Genomic DNA, 16,433 nt, shown 5'->3' on the forward strand with positions numbered 1-16,433 from the left:
AGCGTATGCTGTTAATAAGCACCAAAAGGTCACTGCTAGCAGGGCTAGCAAAGGTGTTAGATGTGGGGCTTTCTTGCAAACACTAATGAAAGAAAAAAAAATTCTGTAGCACCATTTTCTTACAGCAATATCATCATTACTATCATCCTCCTTCATTGCTGGGCTCTGATTCCCCCTCTGAGTAACCATTGAAATAAAAATAAATAAATGAAACTCTCACTTTTTCTGCAAGTGGTCAGTTTTCTAGAGGAAATAAAAGTTGCCAGTGCAGTACACCCAGAACTTCCACTGAGCCCTCTTTGAGTCATCTCTGAGGTCTGAAACTTGGGTGATCTTCAAAGATAAACCAGTCCGGTTTAAATGCTTTACTGGTACATGGGATGCAAAGGGAAGAACAGAATACAGATGTCACAGATGTTTTTCACAGTGCTGCTGGTGTCACTCGAGTCAGTAAGTGCTTTGTCCAGCAGGATCCATGCTGAGATCGCCTATTCACTTCTATTTCTTGATTCTTCCAGGTCTCTGAAACCATGCCAGTTTTCCCCTCACTCTCATTCCCTCCTTCCCACACGCTCCAACAGAGACGTTGTTATCTGAAGATAATCAGGGCTCTGTACGAAGCTATCAATAACAAACACCTATTAGATTTATCAATCTGCCTTAAAATACCAGATTTTCTCACCCTGCATTTGAACATCTGTCCAGCCAGACATTGACTTTTTCATAGTAGTGTAACCATAAAGTTATTTTGAAACAGAAACTCCAGACAGGTAAAGTGCAGTGGAGCTCGATTCTGCTGTGTTTTCAACTGGTTTTGTGGCGCACATCAACATGCACTTTTAGCATTGCACTTGATTAGGAGGTGGGCATAAATCCAGCCTCGGAGTTAGTCTTCTGTTTCCATTAGCTCATGTAAGCTTCATCTGCTGTTCATTGTCAGTTATTCTTTGTGGTGTGCACTTATCTGTATTTTTATCATCTGGCTTTGTCTTAATGGTACAGACCACTAAAACAGGAAATAAAATTTTTATTATCAGTTAAAGAACCCAAACATGATGGTTTTTTGGCCACCAGTGCAAAAATAGCTTTAATATCTGTTGTAGCTTCTCTAAGACATCCTTTCACAGTGGGAAAAGATTAATTTCAAGGACTATTGAATGCTGTAATGATTCACAGTGAACGAGGTGAATGTTAAGTTGCCAAGGGGAAATACATAGTAAGAAGAATGCAATGTCTACCAAGGAGAGGAGAAAACAAAAAACTTAACTTCATGCACTGCTGGTATGTTCTGAGGATAGTTATTTACTGAGTCATCCTTTTAGTTTTCTTTGGTGAAATTCAATTTCCTTGCCTTCAGAAAATTGCACAGGTCATCCCCTATTTGTGCCTCTGAACCTGCAGGTATTTGGGGTTTTGTTCTTTTTGGCTGTACCCCTGAGCAGTAAAAATTAGGTACAGTCATTAATCTATTGTTATCTAAAATGTCCTCTAGGTATTCCACAACCAGTTGTGATGCCAGACATACCACATAAATAAATACGTGTCTTGTAACTTACTCATTGAATAAATACTTCACTTGAGGAATGGGCATATGTACTTATCTTTAGTAACATGCCATGCTTACCAATCTTCTTTTTCTTCCTGTCCCCATTTTATGCATGTCATTTTTCTGCCTGGTCTTGTGTGCTCAGGACTTGCTTGTCTCATCCTAGCCTTAGATTTATTCCCAAAGTGTTCTGCTTCTGTAAAGTCTCTAAACCCTTCAAGGCTTCCCTCAAAAATGACATCTGTTGCTTGATAGGAACAAAATTATTAGATTCATCAAGGCTTGTGATTATTCTATTAACACCCTACATTTATTACTGGATTTACTCTTTTTTTTTGCCCTTGGTCTATAATGATCACTTAAGGTTTATCATAGCTTAAGCCCCAGTTGCATGGTGAGAACCACTAGTGTGTAAGATGTATAAGACTCACATTTAGGGGAAAGAAATGCATTACTGGATGTTTTGGAGAATCTATGCTATAGAGCAGAGAAACTGGTTTATTCCTAAATTACTTAGTAATTCTCTTTCTCCATCACTGCCATGGGACTTTTCTCAGGTGGCCCAGGGAAAGAAAAGGGTTCAGCACACCTCTAAGCTATGCCTGACCTGAAAGAAGTACGTGCTTGCTTTATTAAGCTATGTAGATGTCTTCAGTATTTTAAAGGTTGGTTGTGGGATGTAAATGTTGTATGAATTATATAACTTTATTAGAAAGATGGAGAATAAAAAATAATCACCACCACAATACCCTTATTAGCATATTCCTGAAGTCTTCCTGTATTAAATTTTTCAGAGATGAACAGCTTTTTTGGCTCACCCTGAGGGAACTCTTTTGCCTTAATTATTCCCTCACAGTCCCTTCACAATGGGCCTTTTGTCACACTGTTTTTTGTTTGCATAAGGTAGCGTCTCAGTAGATGGGACCGAAAGCCCCTATATGCGTGACTTAAGTAAGTGTAGCTTTTCAAGAGGATCCACGTAAGTTTTGCATTACCTTATCTTCTGGTTTTGGAAACTTGAACCTTTTTGCACAGTCCATGTGGCAGGAGGAATAACAACCTTGTAGTGAGTCAGAAAAGACCAGCGGTGGCCATTACCCTTAGGCAGAAGCTGTTGACTGCTGAGCAGACTTCTACAACCACAGTTTTACAACCAGTGAGTATGTGCCAGCAGCTCTGCTGGGTGTGGTCCAGCTGCATGGCTTGCCTGCTCCTTCGGATCATGTCCTGTGTGCTCAGGCTTTGCTCTGAACCCCTAGTCCTTTTCCTGGTACTCAGACACATCCTACCTGCTTCCAAACCAAGGTCTGGCCCTAATATTTGTATTCCCAGATTCTGCATCGCATTGTTATCTCGGGCATTAGGCTTAACTCACTGGTGACAGCCTGAGTGCAGGGATGCTGCTTCCTTGCTATGTTTTTTTCTGATGTTGAGAGGGAAGAGGATGGGGACCAACAGCAGCATTGTTTTCTTTCCTTTTGTATGTATTTGTACATACTGGTTCTTTGCACTTGGGTGCATTGCACCAAAAGGAAGAAACTAACTTCTAGAGTTTTCTCTTGCTGCCGTTTTTACTGGCATGGGATCACAGCAAAAATATTTCACAATTTGATGTGGCGCATACAGGCAAGGTGATTTTCTATGCTAAAAAGAAGAAGGTGCCCATTTCTGCTTTTAGCATTCTCTTTTGACTTCTGTTTTTCTCATAAAATTTTCTTAATTTTCATTTTAAATTCAAAGCCTAATCATTAGTTTTCAGTTAATTCTACTGCAAAGAAATAGTAAATGGTAACCAAAGCTTTATCTTTTCTCACCTCTAGCATCTCCCGTTGGTTTTCTCATGCCTAGCTAACTCATACCCATTGATCAGATCTGTTGGTCATTTTGAAAATGATTTTCCTTCTGAGGCCACATTGCACTGAAGAACTACATTGCCAGCACCTAAACTCTTGCCACCATCTTTTCACAATCATAGCTTGTTTGCTTCACATCCATATGGCCTTCTGTCTTGCCCTTTTGAATCTGGAGAGCTTCCTCACCAGGTGGGTTTCTGTAAGCTTTCCCAGCTCTCTTTTTAATTCACAGGCTTATAACATGTGGGAGTATTTTCTAAGCTGTCATGAATTTTGAGATTTAGTTGCAGATGCAGTCAAAAATATGTTTTCAGCTGAACAAATCAAATGAAGCAAAAAAGCTTCTTTCTGCCTTTATTCTTATTACACTTCCCAGCAGGGGGAAGATTAAAGAATGCATACTCCAGATTCGAAAAGAATTTCCAATTTATGTTCTTTCTCCATAAGATGCAGGGCTTAATCCTTTCTTTAGAGTTTTGGTTTGGTTTGGTTTTGTTGGGTTTTTTTAACTAAACAAACAGGACCTAATTGAAAAAAGCTGAGGGTGCTAAGCAGCCAAGAGTAGAAAACATTTACTGAACTGGGAAGTGCATTTTGAATGTTGCTGGAATTTTGCATATGGTTTACTTGTGGGATAAGAAAGAAACATCCTCTGGCTGTTTGCTATCGTGATGGACTCCTGCTGATTACAATGCAAGCACTTTTGCCTTGTTTCCCACAACTGTTCTTTTCTGCAGTCCATCTCTCAAACTGTCAGGTGAATGTTCTCCTGTGCTTTGCCACGAAAGGAGAGCTGTGTAACTAGCTCTGCTTGGAACAGGGGAAAGCGAGGATTTTAAATGCCGAGTTGTGTTATTGATTTCCCCTTCAGCAAGGGACAAATGGGGAAGAAGAGGTAAGTCTACACTGCTCACCAGCTCAAAATGCATTTCACTCTAAACTTTTGGTGGCTGAGTTTAATTTACTTATTACAGATAAGAGTGCAAAAGCAAGATCCTCGTATGATTTTTAGATTAAATCAGCAGAATCCTACTGTTAATGCCCTATAAGGTGCTGCAGAACTGTTCAGCCAGCAATATTATGAGTTGAGGCACTATAATTATCATGGATTGTGGCCTAAGGATTAAGAAACTAATTCTACATTCCTCACATATCCAAAATTTCCACTGACTTCAGTGGAAGTGGTACATATTCAAGGAATGCAGAATTGGGACCTGGTTTTTATGACAGAACTGTTATAGTATGGGCTGGCAGTAATACAGCCATGTTAAAGTTGTTTAATAATTCACATTTACTCTATTTTTATTTGCTTACATTTTTGCTGAATAGTAACTTTTAGGGAGTTTTCTGTCCCATGTTCTTTCAGTAGTCATACAGATACTAATCTGAACACTTTTTAATGAAGCATCAATTAATCTGATTCAAAACTAATGTGTTTATTTCTCATTTTTTCATCAGAGGAAAACTGTTTGGCAAGGGTTGTCCCACTTTGGTGTCTGTAGGAATTGTTGTTGCTGTTTCTGACCTAATATTTTTGATAAATAGTTTATTTATTGGGAAGAAATGCAGCTGAAGGCTACCAAAAACAATAAACATACCTCAATAAAAATGCCTGAGCTGAATTAGGAAGAAAACAATGGGAAAAGTCTAAACATAATTTTGACACTTTCAATATAAAATTTAAATTTTTATTTTGCAATCACATACTTCTTTTGAAAATTGCCAAATTTTAATTGAGTAGTTTTTTAAAATTCTGAAATTCATAAAATTAACATTATAATACAATATTTTCATTTTTAATTTCTAGTAACATAGTTTTGGGGTATGTGGGTTGAATTTTAAATACTACAGAGTATATTCTGGATGCCTTAGAGCATTCAAGTGAATGCGATACAACTATAAACCCAATTGAACCAATTGAAGTGATAGAAAATGCTGAATATTTACTCATGAATATGGCCATGACTGTGACTTCTGTATGCTTTACATGCCTCCAAATAGTTAGAAATATAACATACTAGGTAACATACTCTTGTTTGCTTTTTATGTGCAATTATCAGGATTAAAACACTGCGATGGCATTATCATGGTAGAGAATGAGTATTACAAAATGGAGTTAGGAAAAAAATAGTATGTGTCATGTCTATTCCCCAGACAGTAATCCCAAGTTAATAGTACAGTTAGAGGATAGCCAAGTCATCCTTATAGCTGAGTATCCAAATATAGTGGATAGCCATAGTTATAAAGATGCACAGATTGTGTTTCAAAAAAAATCTAACAGACAGTACAAGGAATAAAACTTTGGAATAATTTATTTAAAAGGAGATTTATCTTTGGACTACAACCCCTATAATGTTTTGGTCACCACTGCACGTTTATTACAAAATATTATTACTGGGAGAGGTAAGGCTGCTCAGCTTAATTATATATATTCACTCCCACTTTATGACCATATCCATTCCACTATATGTTTGGCCTCAGGTCCTTTGCATAGGACAAGAGTAATGTTTTCCTTCTTTTCTCACAAAGATGTTGAAGGGATTAACTGACAAAATAACACTCAAAAAGTTATATTTAATATATATTTAATATTTATTTAATAGATATTTAATAGATATTTAAATTTTATATATATTTAAAAGAAAAATGCTAAGTACATGGAAAAAAGAAACTGTAAATTTCATTTAATTGCACATCTGAAGTTCCTATGCTGGAGTTGTTTACATGCCATTCTCAATTTAAAAAGAGTACTTTTGACAATACAGGTGTAATTTCTTCTGATGATTCAGCAATAAGTCTTTTGGGGAAAAAGGAAGATTGTGTGTGTGTGTGAACAGACCATTTTCAAGGAAAGCTCTTTCCTCCAGCCCCTTCCCTTTAACTGTGCAAAAGTACTATCTTCTATGAAATTAAATGTAACAACTGCATAGTGATAGACTTTTCCTTAAAACAGCAATGTGGCTCTGACATTGCAGCTAAATTCCTTTTTCTATTTCATAGTGAAACACTTGAATTACTCAAAGAATAAAAAGAATTAAATTCTCTAACAAAAGCAGAGCACTTACATCCAATGAAAAGGAGGGATGTTTTCAAGTTTCCCTCATCTTTTCAAAGAAACTAGTTGAAGGAGGTTGGGAAGCCTGTTCTTTGGACTTAATGCGTTTAATATTTTATTGGACTTAATACTTTTAATATAGAAGAAAATACCTTTTTTTTTTTGTCAAAATACAGAATTTAAAATAAAAAAGAACTTCCTATTTTAGCCTTAATTTTTTCATAGACTTGTGGCATGATTTTAATATTCTTACTGTTTCTTCACCAGTTAAGTGAGATTGGTTGGTTCACAGACATGCTTTTATAAATTGTTAATAATATAGAGAAAATAAAAATAAATATTACCCAAGAGGTTTTTCTGTCTTTTTGAATGTTTCTTGGTTCTGCCAGATTGTAACAGAAACAGTCCTTTCTACATTATGAACTGAGTGGACCATGAATACAGCATGGATTGAGTGGCTTCAACTTCTCATTAATGCAACAAGACATTCAAGAAACATTACCTCCCTGATGGAAAAATGTCAAATAAATTCCGTCATATGAAGTTTGCAAAAAATTCTATCCCCTGGTGAGGTTGTTGTTACATAATGGAGAATCTAAGACTTTTTGGTTCTTTAAGTCAAACAGTATGCTTCTGTGTATCCCTATGAGACAGCTTACTTGGAAAAAGGTACTCTTCACACCATTACAAATTGAAATGGCAACACGGTTTAATCCTCTTGGGTTTTTAACAATAAAATATGCTGTTTATATGTGTAAATTAAAATTGTGGTTTTGCAAGAAATTACATATGATTGAGCCAATTTGGGAGAAATGAGAAAAAAAAAAAGTGCAACAGGTATGTAAATGTATTAAGAGAGCTGCCTTTTTCAGTATCTTGTTTGGTGAATTTTTCCACCGAACATTGAACTTCTAAATGCAAGTCAAGGTTTGGCCAAGCATATTTCTTTCTCTGCATTGTGCTTTTCTGTCTGAGGCACTTTAAGTTGAACAGTACTTTACATAACGAAGCAACCAATTAAATTATGCCTTATGCTTTTGCTTTAATAAAACCTCTTTAACCAGGCCCTTTAGTTAACATCAGTGTCAGTTTGTCACAATTGGAGCCATTCAATTATTTTTTTCCAGGATAACTTAAGTACATAATTTCTTTGGACATAAAGTTAGTGTTTATGGACATGTTCTACTGTATTCTAGCATATTTTCTCTAGGCAAATGCTGCACTCATGAAAGATCAAATGGATCAAAAAATCTGTATGAAAAAATGAATTTTGGCTCTGTAAATAGTAAATGGAGTTTAGTAAGCGAGCCTATGCCAGATAGCAGCTGGCCTTGTGTACATGTGCGGGGGGGTAGAAAGAACCTCATACCCAGGTCTGTAAAAAGCAGTGCTAGAAGTTTTGTAGTGTGAGCTATGAGCTATGTACTGTAAGTGTGAGAGTTTATCAATACTCTAGTCAAGAGGATCGTCTTTGTGCTTTCCTGTCTCTAATATCATTCCATCTGTGCAAAATGGCAATTAAGTGATATATTTTCAAATAACTGTAAGAAGAAATATTCTGATAGTATTTGTAGAACAGCTTGCATGTTTGTTTGAATTTTTTGGTCACAGTTTGCGTGTTTATAGGTGGGATGGCATGGGATGGGATGGCATGGGATGGGATAGGATGGAATATTCCTATTGCTATGTATAGATAGCTCTATTCTATTTCTATTTATAGAAAATAGAATGAATAGTCTGAATTTCGACACAGGAGTTTAGTGAGAAAGAACCCTCTAGATTCATGTTTCTTTCCCATTTGGGCTATGGTTTCAGAGGTTCGCTGATCTTTGATTCCTTTTTTCCCCAAATGTAATAGAGATCAAAATATAGTCCTTTGTGAAATTCACAAAGAGCAAAATGCTCTAAACCAGCAGACTCTTCCCAGTGAGAATGTGATTTACACTCCTTCTCTCCATGTTTGAAACCCTACAGTCTCAATTTAATATCTCTAGCATGAGATCCTTTAGAGATCTGAAATACAGAAATGAGATGTAGCTACGTTTGAATTTGTATTGAAGGGGAAGATAGTGTTCCTGCATGTATTTTTTAAAATACTTGCAAGGAAATAACTGGGTTTTTTACTTGACAAAAGGTTATTTAATTTTTGTAAGTTTACTAGAAGGAAGAAGTATTCAAATCTAGATGACTTCTCTGGGGTTTAGCAATAATAGTAGCTACTTTAACAGTGAACAATTTTAGAACCGTGACGACTCTTAGTAGAGAAAGCTGCATGAATACAGATGGTGACCTCAGTTACAAGAGGATCAAAGACAACCTTTTAGAAGAGCCAAGGAGGAAGAGAAAGAAAGGAGGAAAAACAGAAAAAATCAGGATCAGTGTCTTCTAAAAGGAAGCAATGAAAGAATTCTCAAATTGTTCATTCTTCCTCTAATGGTTTCTGTAGCATATGGTTTTTGAATCAGTAGCAGCTGATGTGTTCAGTAATAGTTTCTTTTGAAGGGACTTGTCATAATATTTACCTTCTCTACAGCAACAGAAATAGCTTCCAAGTCTGAAATGGCCATGCTTACTAAAAGTAATGAAAACAAGAGACATTTCCATGGTGAATGAGTCTCTTGACACCATTATTTCAGGGGATAAATAACATTCAATGTACTGTGCTTCATTTCAGCAGAGGTATTTGTGTCATTAGGCATGGTGTTACCTAGAAAGTAAAAGTATACGGTGTAGTGCAGATCTCTAGAATGTGAGAAGTATGGAGATCTCCAGAGTATTGAAATGAAAAGGAGAAATGAACACGCTACATTTATAAAGAACAGATAAATAAAAAGAACCATCTGTAAAGAGAGCTCTCACAACAAAAGAGTATTGTGGGTGGCAACAGTTCCTTAACTGTGTTCCTCTTCCACCTTTACTGCAATTTGGTGGCATCCTTAATCCGCTGTTTCTGTTCGTCCTGTCAGAAGCGACACCAGAGTGTTCTCTGTGGATACGGATCTCCTTGGAAAGGAGATTAAAAGTAAGTTGTACTGATAAACTCGAGTAATCTGTCTACATATGGAAATACTCAGCGAAGTGTGTACAGTTTGACTGATAAAGTGAGATTTTGTTCAAAGAGAATGCAAGAGACTAGCCTCTTTTGTGTGTCTGTCTGAAAAAGTAGCCCAATTCAATTTCCCATATGTTAACCAATGGGTAACTTCTTGCTCTGCATTAATATCGCCTGTTTTTCCATTGATTTCATTGCATTTTTCAGTTATAGCAGCGGTATGTGGCTCTTCTTACTTAAAATATACTCAAAGAGATGAATGTATTGGAAATCTGAAATCAGATTAGGATATAGTTTATTAATCTTGTTTTATCCTCTCTCACACACACACACACAAAACATTAAGTGCTACTTAGTCAAAAGCTCTTAAAATATGTGCCTTATAGCCGTAAGGACTGACTAGTCCCATAAGTCTTACATCTGACTCATAATATGAATTTTCTTGTACATCTATTGAGTATAATAAGCCTTTTAGCCTAAAATAGGAAGTACAAAGACAATAAATAACAATTTGCTTTAAGCTTTGTCATTTTCTGTAATTATCTTTTGTTTGCATTTATACTTACACAATGCTGGATCGTAAAATTTTAATGGAATCTACCAGAAATACCTGAAGTATGGATATTACAGCGGAGAGAACCTTCTTAAGCTGGAAAGAAGAGGGTAATTACCTATTGACTTCAGTAAGCTTTAGACCAAATTGTCATTGAATGGTTGGGCAAACAAGCATTTGCTATAATTGTATATAAAACATATAAACATATTCTGTCACTGGAGCAAAAAGTTCCAAAACATATCATTTCATAAGCTTATCTATAAAAGCCTTTGCATAGCTTTGAGGAAAATATAGCCTTACATAAGTACTGTGCATCCAGCAAAGCATTCAGTCACCATGTCGCAAAATGTATTCTGTTCAGATAGAAATGGTTGCAGTATAATGAAGCGCTGCTCTGAATGCTACATTTTTTCCCATTTAAACACTTCAAGGGTTAAAAGCACAGCACTTATTATACGTTAAATGAACCTGGACTTTTAAATCTCAGCTGTGGCATGCAGCCTCCTTGTTGGTGAGCACCTGATGTCGGCAGTTTGAATGATGTCTGACACTAATTATGTGTCGTTCACAAGATTGCCAGGCAGGAGAGTCTGGGGGAATAAAAAGCTATTTAAAAGGTTTTCATATGAGGTCTTACTCTCAATTTTTTTGAAAGCCCTTACATCTCTTGCAGAGTAGCACCCTGCTAATGCTGTTGTGGAAGGGAAATGCTTTTTAAAAGACTATTAATTAATGGTTGAAATGCATCATTTCTTGTTTGAAAGCTATATAAAGAACAGCTTTTACATCTGTTTGTGTGATAAATGCAAATCTGGGGAAAGATACTTTGTCCTTGTCATAGCACCTGCCTTGGTGCTGACACAGAAGCACCTACCTGGTCATCATATCAGAGCATTCACAATTAATTGACAGATAGACGTAAAACATTGTTAAATAATTAATTTGCCCTTTATCTGCTAATAAATCTTTTTAAAATGCTACATGACTACTGCACAATTCAAAGATTTTGTTTGGGGCCTTATGTGTACGCTACTGTGGATTTGTTTTTTCCTCTCTAGTTTTTAGGGATACCATTCCCTCCATTTGCGTATATACATTTATGTATGACATATACATTTATGTATTCCCTAAAATTCAGAAATGGCTTATATTTTCATTCAGATAACTTTCTACAAAGTCTAGGATTTAAAACTTTTACTTAATGTGCTTATGGTCAACTTATGAATATTACTAAAGTAAGCAAGTCAAGCAGCTTGTCAAAGCAATCTCAGACAGTAACTTGCTGTTGTGAATGGGGTTGGGTCAATAACCAGACAGTACATGTGCATGAAGCAGAGACAACATTTTATACTTTCTTCAAGCAGGCAGACTTATACCAGTTTGGATCTTTCAGCATATGTTGTATCAAGTTATCTCACTCTGTTTCGAAAGGCTCAGAATGCTACAGGAAACATCTTGTAGTCCTTCTTTGCCTTTGTAGAGTCCCACTTGTTTCATTTTCTTCTCCCATATCCATCAGCTATTTGAGCATGTGTTATCAAGCTGTTACTTCTACAGTCTGGGATGGAAGAAGAAAAAAGTGGAAAACTAGTACTATTTTTCTGTATTGATATTTTACTGAAAAAATATTAAATAAAATTGTAAATTGTAAGTGCAGAATATTTAAAAATAGTCCAATATTATTCATTAATAATTTGTGCATTAAGAGATCTTAAATTTAATTAATATGTAGAATCATAGGCAGATAATGCTGTTTCCAAAGGAGGTCGTGCACTGAATTTTGTCCCAGTGCTCATGGGTATCAGTGTGGAGTGGAATGGAGTATAAAATTCTGCTGGTGAAATGTCTGTGGTCCTGTTTTTGAAAAATACAATATACATTATAATTGAGTTTCTCCAACGCTTTTCATGTTTGAACCACATGACATTTTTGAACCTTATGTGGAGGGAGATCTCTACAACTACTTGAGAGCAGGTTGTAGCCAGGCGGGTGTCAGTCTCTTCTTCCAAGTAACAAGTGACAGGATGAGAGGAAACAGCCTCAAGGTGTGCCAGGGGAGGTTTAGATTAGATATTAGGAAAAATCACCAAAAGGGCTATCAGGCATTGGAACACGCTTCCCAGGGAAGTGGTTGAGTCACCATCCCTGGAGGTATTTAAAAGTCGTGTAGATGGTGTGCTTAGGGACATGGTTTAGTGGTGGACTTGGCAGTGTTATGTTTATCATTGGATTCAATTACCTTAAGGGTCTTTTCCAACCTAAATGATTCTATGATTGTATGATTTAAAGTTTTTTGTATTAAATTCCATTAGTAGAGCACATATTTGATAAAGAGTGCTTAACTTGTTCTCAAAATAGTGGTAGATAAACTCAATACATTTAACAGAGACTAGTAGAGCCACAGATACTGAGGTTGTCGCTCTGTTACAGGTGATCTGATTGACTTTACTGAATTACTGTGTTATAAAAAGGGGCACTGTAAAACAGCCAAATGCAAAGTAATACAAGCAGGAATGAAGACATGTAGCTTATGTTTACACGATGAGAAATTCTGTCTAGAAGAAGTGAGTCTGAGTAGGAATTTAATATTACCAACTGTAATGAAAACTCTCTGTAAAATGCTATGACTTAAGGCTAACATAGTCCTTGAAATAGTGAAAAAGCGAGTTTGATTCAGAAAAGTCACATTACCTGAATGCCTAGCACTGGTAAGACTACTACTGAAATATTGATCCTGTATTTTGTATCCCAGATGAGTGCAGAAATAGTCAGAAGGGAACCACAGAAATTATCAGTGGAAAACCAAACTGTATTGTGTGAAGAGTTTTTAGAATATGCGTCTATGTGGTCATGTGTAAACAGTCGTGGATTCATGTGTATTAGCCATGGATTAGCTGGGAAAGGAAGAGCTAGGTCTGACCTGAACTGTACATCTGTGAAACTGCTGGTTTTCCTACCCGTGTGGATGTAGCAGGGAAGACCCAGTTCCACGCTGTTAAGATGCCATGTGTCCTTGGACCAGAAGTAGCATCCATTGTGCTTAATGAAGAAGAGACATTGAAGACAGAGATATTGATTATTTAGATACTTCTTCATGAAAAGCATGTTTGCTAGGGTGAAGCTTCTTATCTTGTTGACCTTATAAAATCAGGGACGAATATCTCCCCTCTGATATATCTTAGTTTCTCAGTGCACTTTTGTCTTCTCTTTTTGCATCATCAAAGGTTCACCATGGCTCAACAGGTTACCAAGCCAAACAAACTAGTATTCTGCAACTGCATAGGAATGTATTTGAAACATCTGGTTTGTATGTCCTGAGTCTGTACGTGGGGTTGGTTTGATTTTCTTCATGTCAGTTTGGCAGAGATTTGGACAGTTCACCTTTCTGTCAAGCATAGGTCACATTGAACTTTCCGAGATCATTTGGATGTATCTCATTCAATTATTTCCCTATATCGCAGCCTCTTGGGGGCCTCTCAGTGTCTTCTGCTTCTTCCCTAAGGCATGTATTCTGTTTTTATTGAAGAACAAAATGTTTTCTGTCACTGAAGTATCTAGGTTTGTTATTGAGACTATGAGGATGCTGCCTAGCTCTTGATACACAGAAAGCCACCTGTTGCAATTTAATAGTTCTAGGAAAGTCAGTGTTTAGCAAAGTCAAATTTAAAAAGGTAAAATACCCCTCTCCCTGTAGCCTTAGAGAGAGACCAGACTGGGAACATGTAATGAAAGGTATTCATTTTAATAGCCCATAAATATTTCCCCACACATGGCAGTAGATTAGGGAAATGTTTATCCTTCACACTTAAAAAAGATGATCGTCCCCCAAATGCAGTGATGCTGAAAAATATTTGAGGATCACTGTGCATAACTGATTCAAATGAAAAAAAGGTAATAAAAAGCTAAACATGAGAGTATCAGAGTAGGACAGTAACATTATGTTGTATATTGGATGAAACATTACTGTAAAATCAAATACTACTCAGGTGTCAATATTTCTAAAATATTTAATTTTATTTGATTTGGGTTTAGAATCAATTTCAAAGTAGGTTTGAGAAAGTGTTGTTTAGAGTGAGAAAGCAAATGATTTATATATTTATATACATATATAAAAATAAATATATAAAATTTATATGTATATATTTTTTATATATACACATGATTTTGGAGAAAGTTAAGTGACTTGATAACAGAAAATATCTAGAATAAGAAGTTCTCTTTTACGTTACTTACCACATTAATATAGCAGAAAAAGAAGAGAAAATACAATGTTAGGATGCTGAAGCAAAACAAATTCAGATAGGAAAAAGTGAAGATTTTTAATACCAGATAAGATTAGGTGATAGTTGGATTAAGAGGAATCTCGGCTGTCTGTCATTGACTTTTCAATCAAGACTAGGTACTTCTCTGTGAATGGATCAGATCTCAGACAGATGTTGTTTGCCAGAGCAACGTCTTCAGTCTTTGTTACACTGGTGATCAACTCAGATAATCGGAACAGTTCCTTTTATAGTGAAAACTGACTAATTTCTTAAACAATTGTCCACCAAATATCTGCTACTAAGATTAAAGTATTCACACAGGTATTACCATGCTTTTCCTACAGTGCAAGAGTCTAAATGTATTTCATAATGAAGGTTGCTGTCTAATTCCAGACAGGGATCAGAAATGCATGGTGCATCCAGCAGGGCTTTACATGCTGCACAGATTATTTTAAATAAATCTATGTAATTATATTGTAATTTTACAGGATGGTTGCCTGGTACACTGAACATCGTCTCTGTGTATACAGACATGAACAGAACATCAGTGTTTTAAAGTCATAGCACCTTTTTTGCTTTTTATTGACATGGTTTACCTTTCACTGTAAATATATTGTTTCTTGCTTTTGACAATTGTCCTTATAAAAAGATAAAGTATACACACATATGGACACTCCAATGAATATGTTTTAAAAAGAACTCCCAAGTGTAGGAAGTACAGAGAGGAAATTTTCTTTATGAGCTACTTAACAGTTTCAGTTTGCATGCAACAGTAAAAATAAAAGCTCAGTAACTGATTTCTGTATTGCAGTTTAGGAAAACATTACACAATTAATTCCACATAATACTTCCAAAAAATCTGGGTTAATAAGGAGTGTGTTTAGGAGTGTTAAACAGCTTCAGAATGCCAAATGCATGTCATGCACTTAAGTGACTAATTGTAATAAAGGTGTCACATCCTCTTCTTCTACCACAGTTAATAACTTAGAAACTGCAAAGAGTTCCATTTCAAAATACAGCTACCATCTACTTGGCTTCTTTCCCCCATAGGTAATCATGTTTTCTCCGGAATACTTTCACTGAAACTTGGTTATCAGGAAAGAATGTATGTTCTGTGTGGTTGGAAAGAGTATATTTTCATTTATTTTATCTTAAGCATCAGAGATTCCCAAGACTTCAAAGAGTCTGGAGTTTAGAATAAACATTCATTAACTGTTGTGTAAAGATGATCTTTCTAATAATAAAGGCTTATAGTTTCTGTGTGTTGCTAGAATGACCTTTTATGCAATGCACAACTATATATAGCTTTCTGAATATGACACACAGTAATTTAGGTCTGTGGAGGGGAGACAAAACTTCGGACTGTCTTCTCTGCCTCCAGGTTATGATCAGCAATACAGGCGTCTTAGAAATCACAATTTTAAAATTCGTAAGATAACATTCCCCAATTCTGCTCAGTTAAACATTTTTACCCAGTTAAATTCAACACTAATTTTACAATCATATAAACAATTATTTACGCATGTTTAATTCCGTTTGCATGCTTGAAGGTTCAGAGTTTAATAACTTGTGAAATAAACAAAACAGAAGGCCTACATTTAGAACTTTTTCGCTAGGCTGAGTTTTACCCTATGAAATTGAAGGTTAGTTGAGATACTAGAATTTATTTCATACTTATGTCCAGCTTAGTTACTGTCATTAGAATGGATGGTTGTTCTTTTATGAATTTAATGAGAAATAATAACTTGTCTAGATAAGCAGGGCTAATCAGTAGGTTTCTTTGTTACTTTAACATAGCTGCTTTTGAATTATTTTGCTTTTTGAAGGCCATTTGTCTTTTAGCACTCATGGTTTTTATGCTTTTTCAACTCTTTACTTTTTCCTAAAAAAGGTACTATTTTTATCCAGGCAATTGTAAGAGATGTCTGTCTAAATTTTTCTTTACTTTTTTATCCTGGAATATTTTCTAATGATAGTTCTCTAAAAGTAAAAATATTGTTACACTTGCAACAATGTTTTGCTTGCATACTAAATGTTCATAAACATAAAGGCAACACTATATGTACAAGCATAAATTAATGTTTAGTGATCAAAACTGGATAATCTGAA

The 16,433-nt window shown here is 35.8% G+C and overlaps 1 protein-coding gene across 2 annotated transcripts in view; it reads left to right on the forward strand.

Moving 5' to 3' along the window:
- The window catches only part of GLIS3 (GLIS family zinc finger 3), a 188,432-nt gene that overhangs the window by 116,367 nt on the left and 55,632 nt on the right, over positions 1–16,433 (forward strand). The gene's annotated exons all lie outside the window — the stretch shown is intronic.

Source organism: Balearica regulorum, chromosome Z (genome assembly GCF_011004875.1).
Source record: "Balearica regulorum gibbericeps isolate bBalReg1 chromosome Z, bBalReg1.pri, whole genome shotgun sequence".
Taxonomy (NCBI): Eukaryota; Metazoa; Chordata; class Aves; order Gruiformes; family Gruidae; genus Balearica; species Balearica regulorum.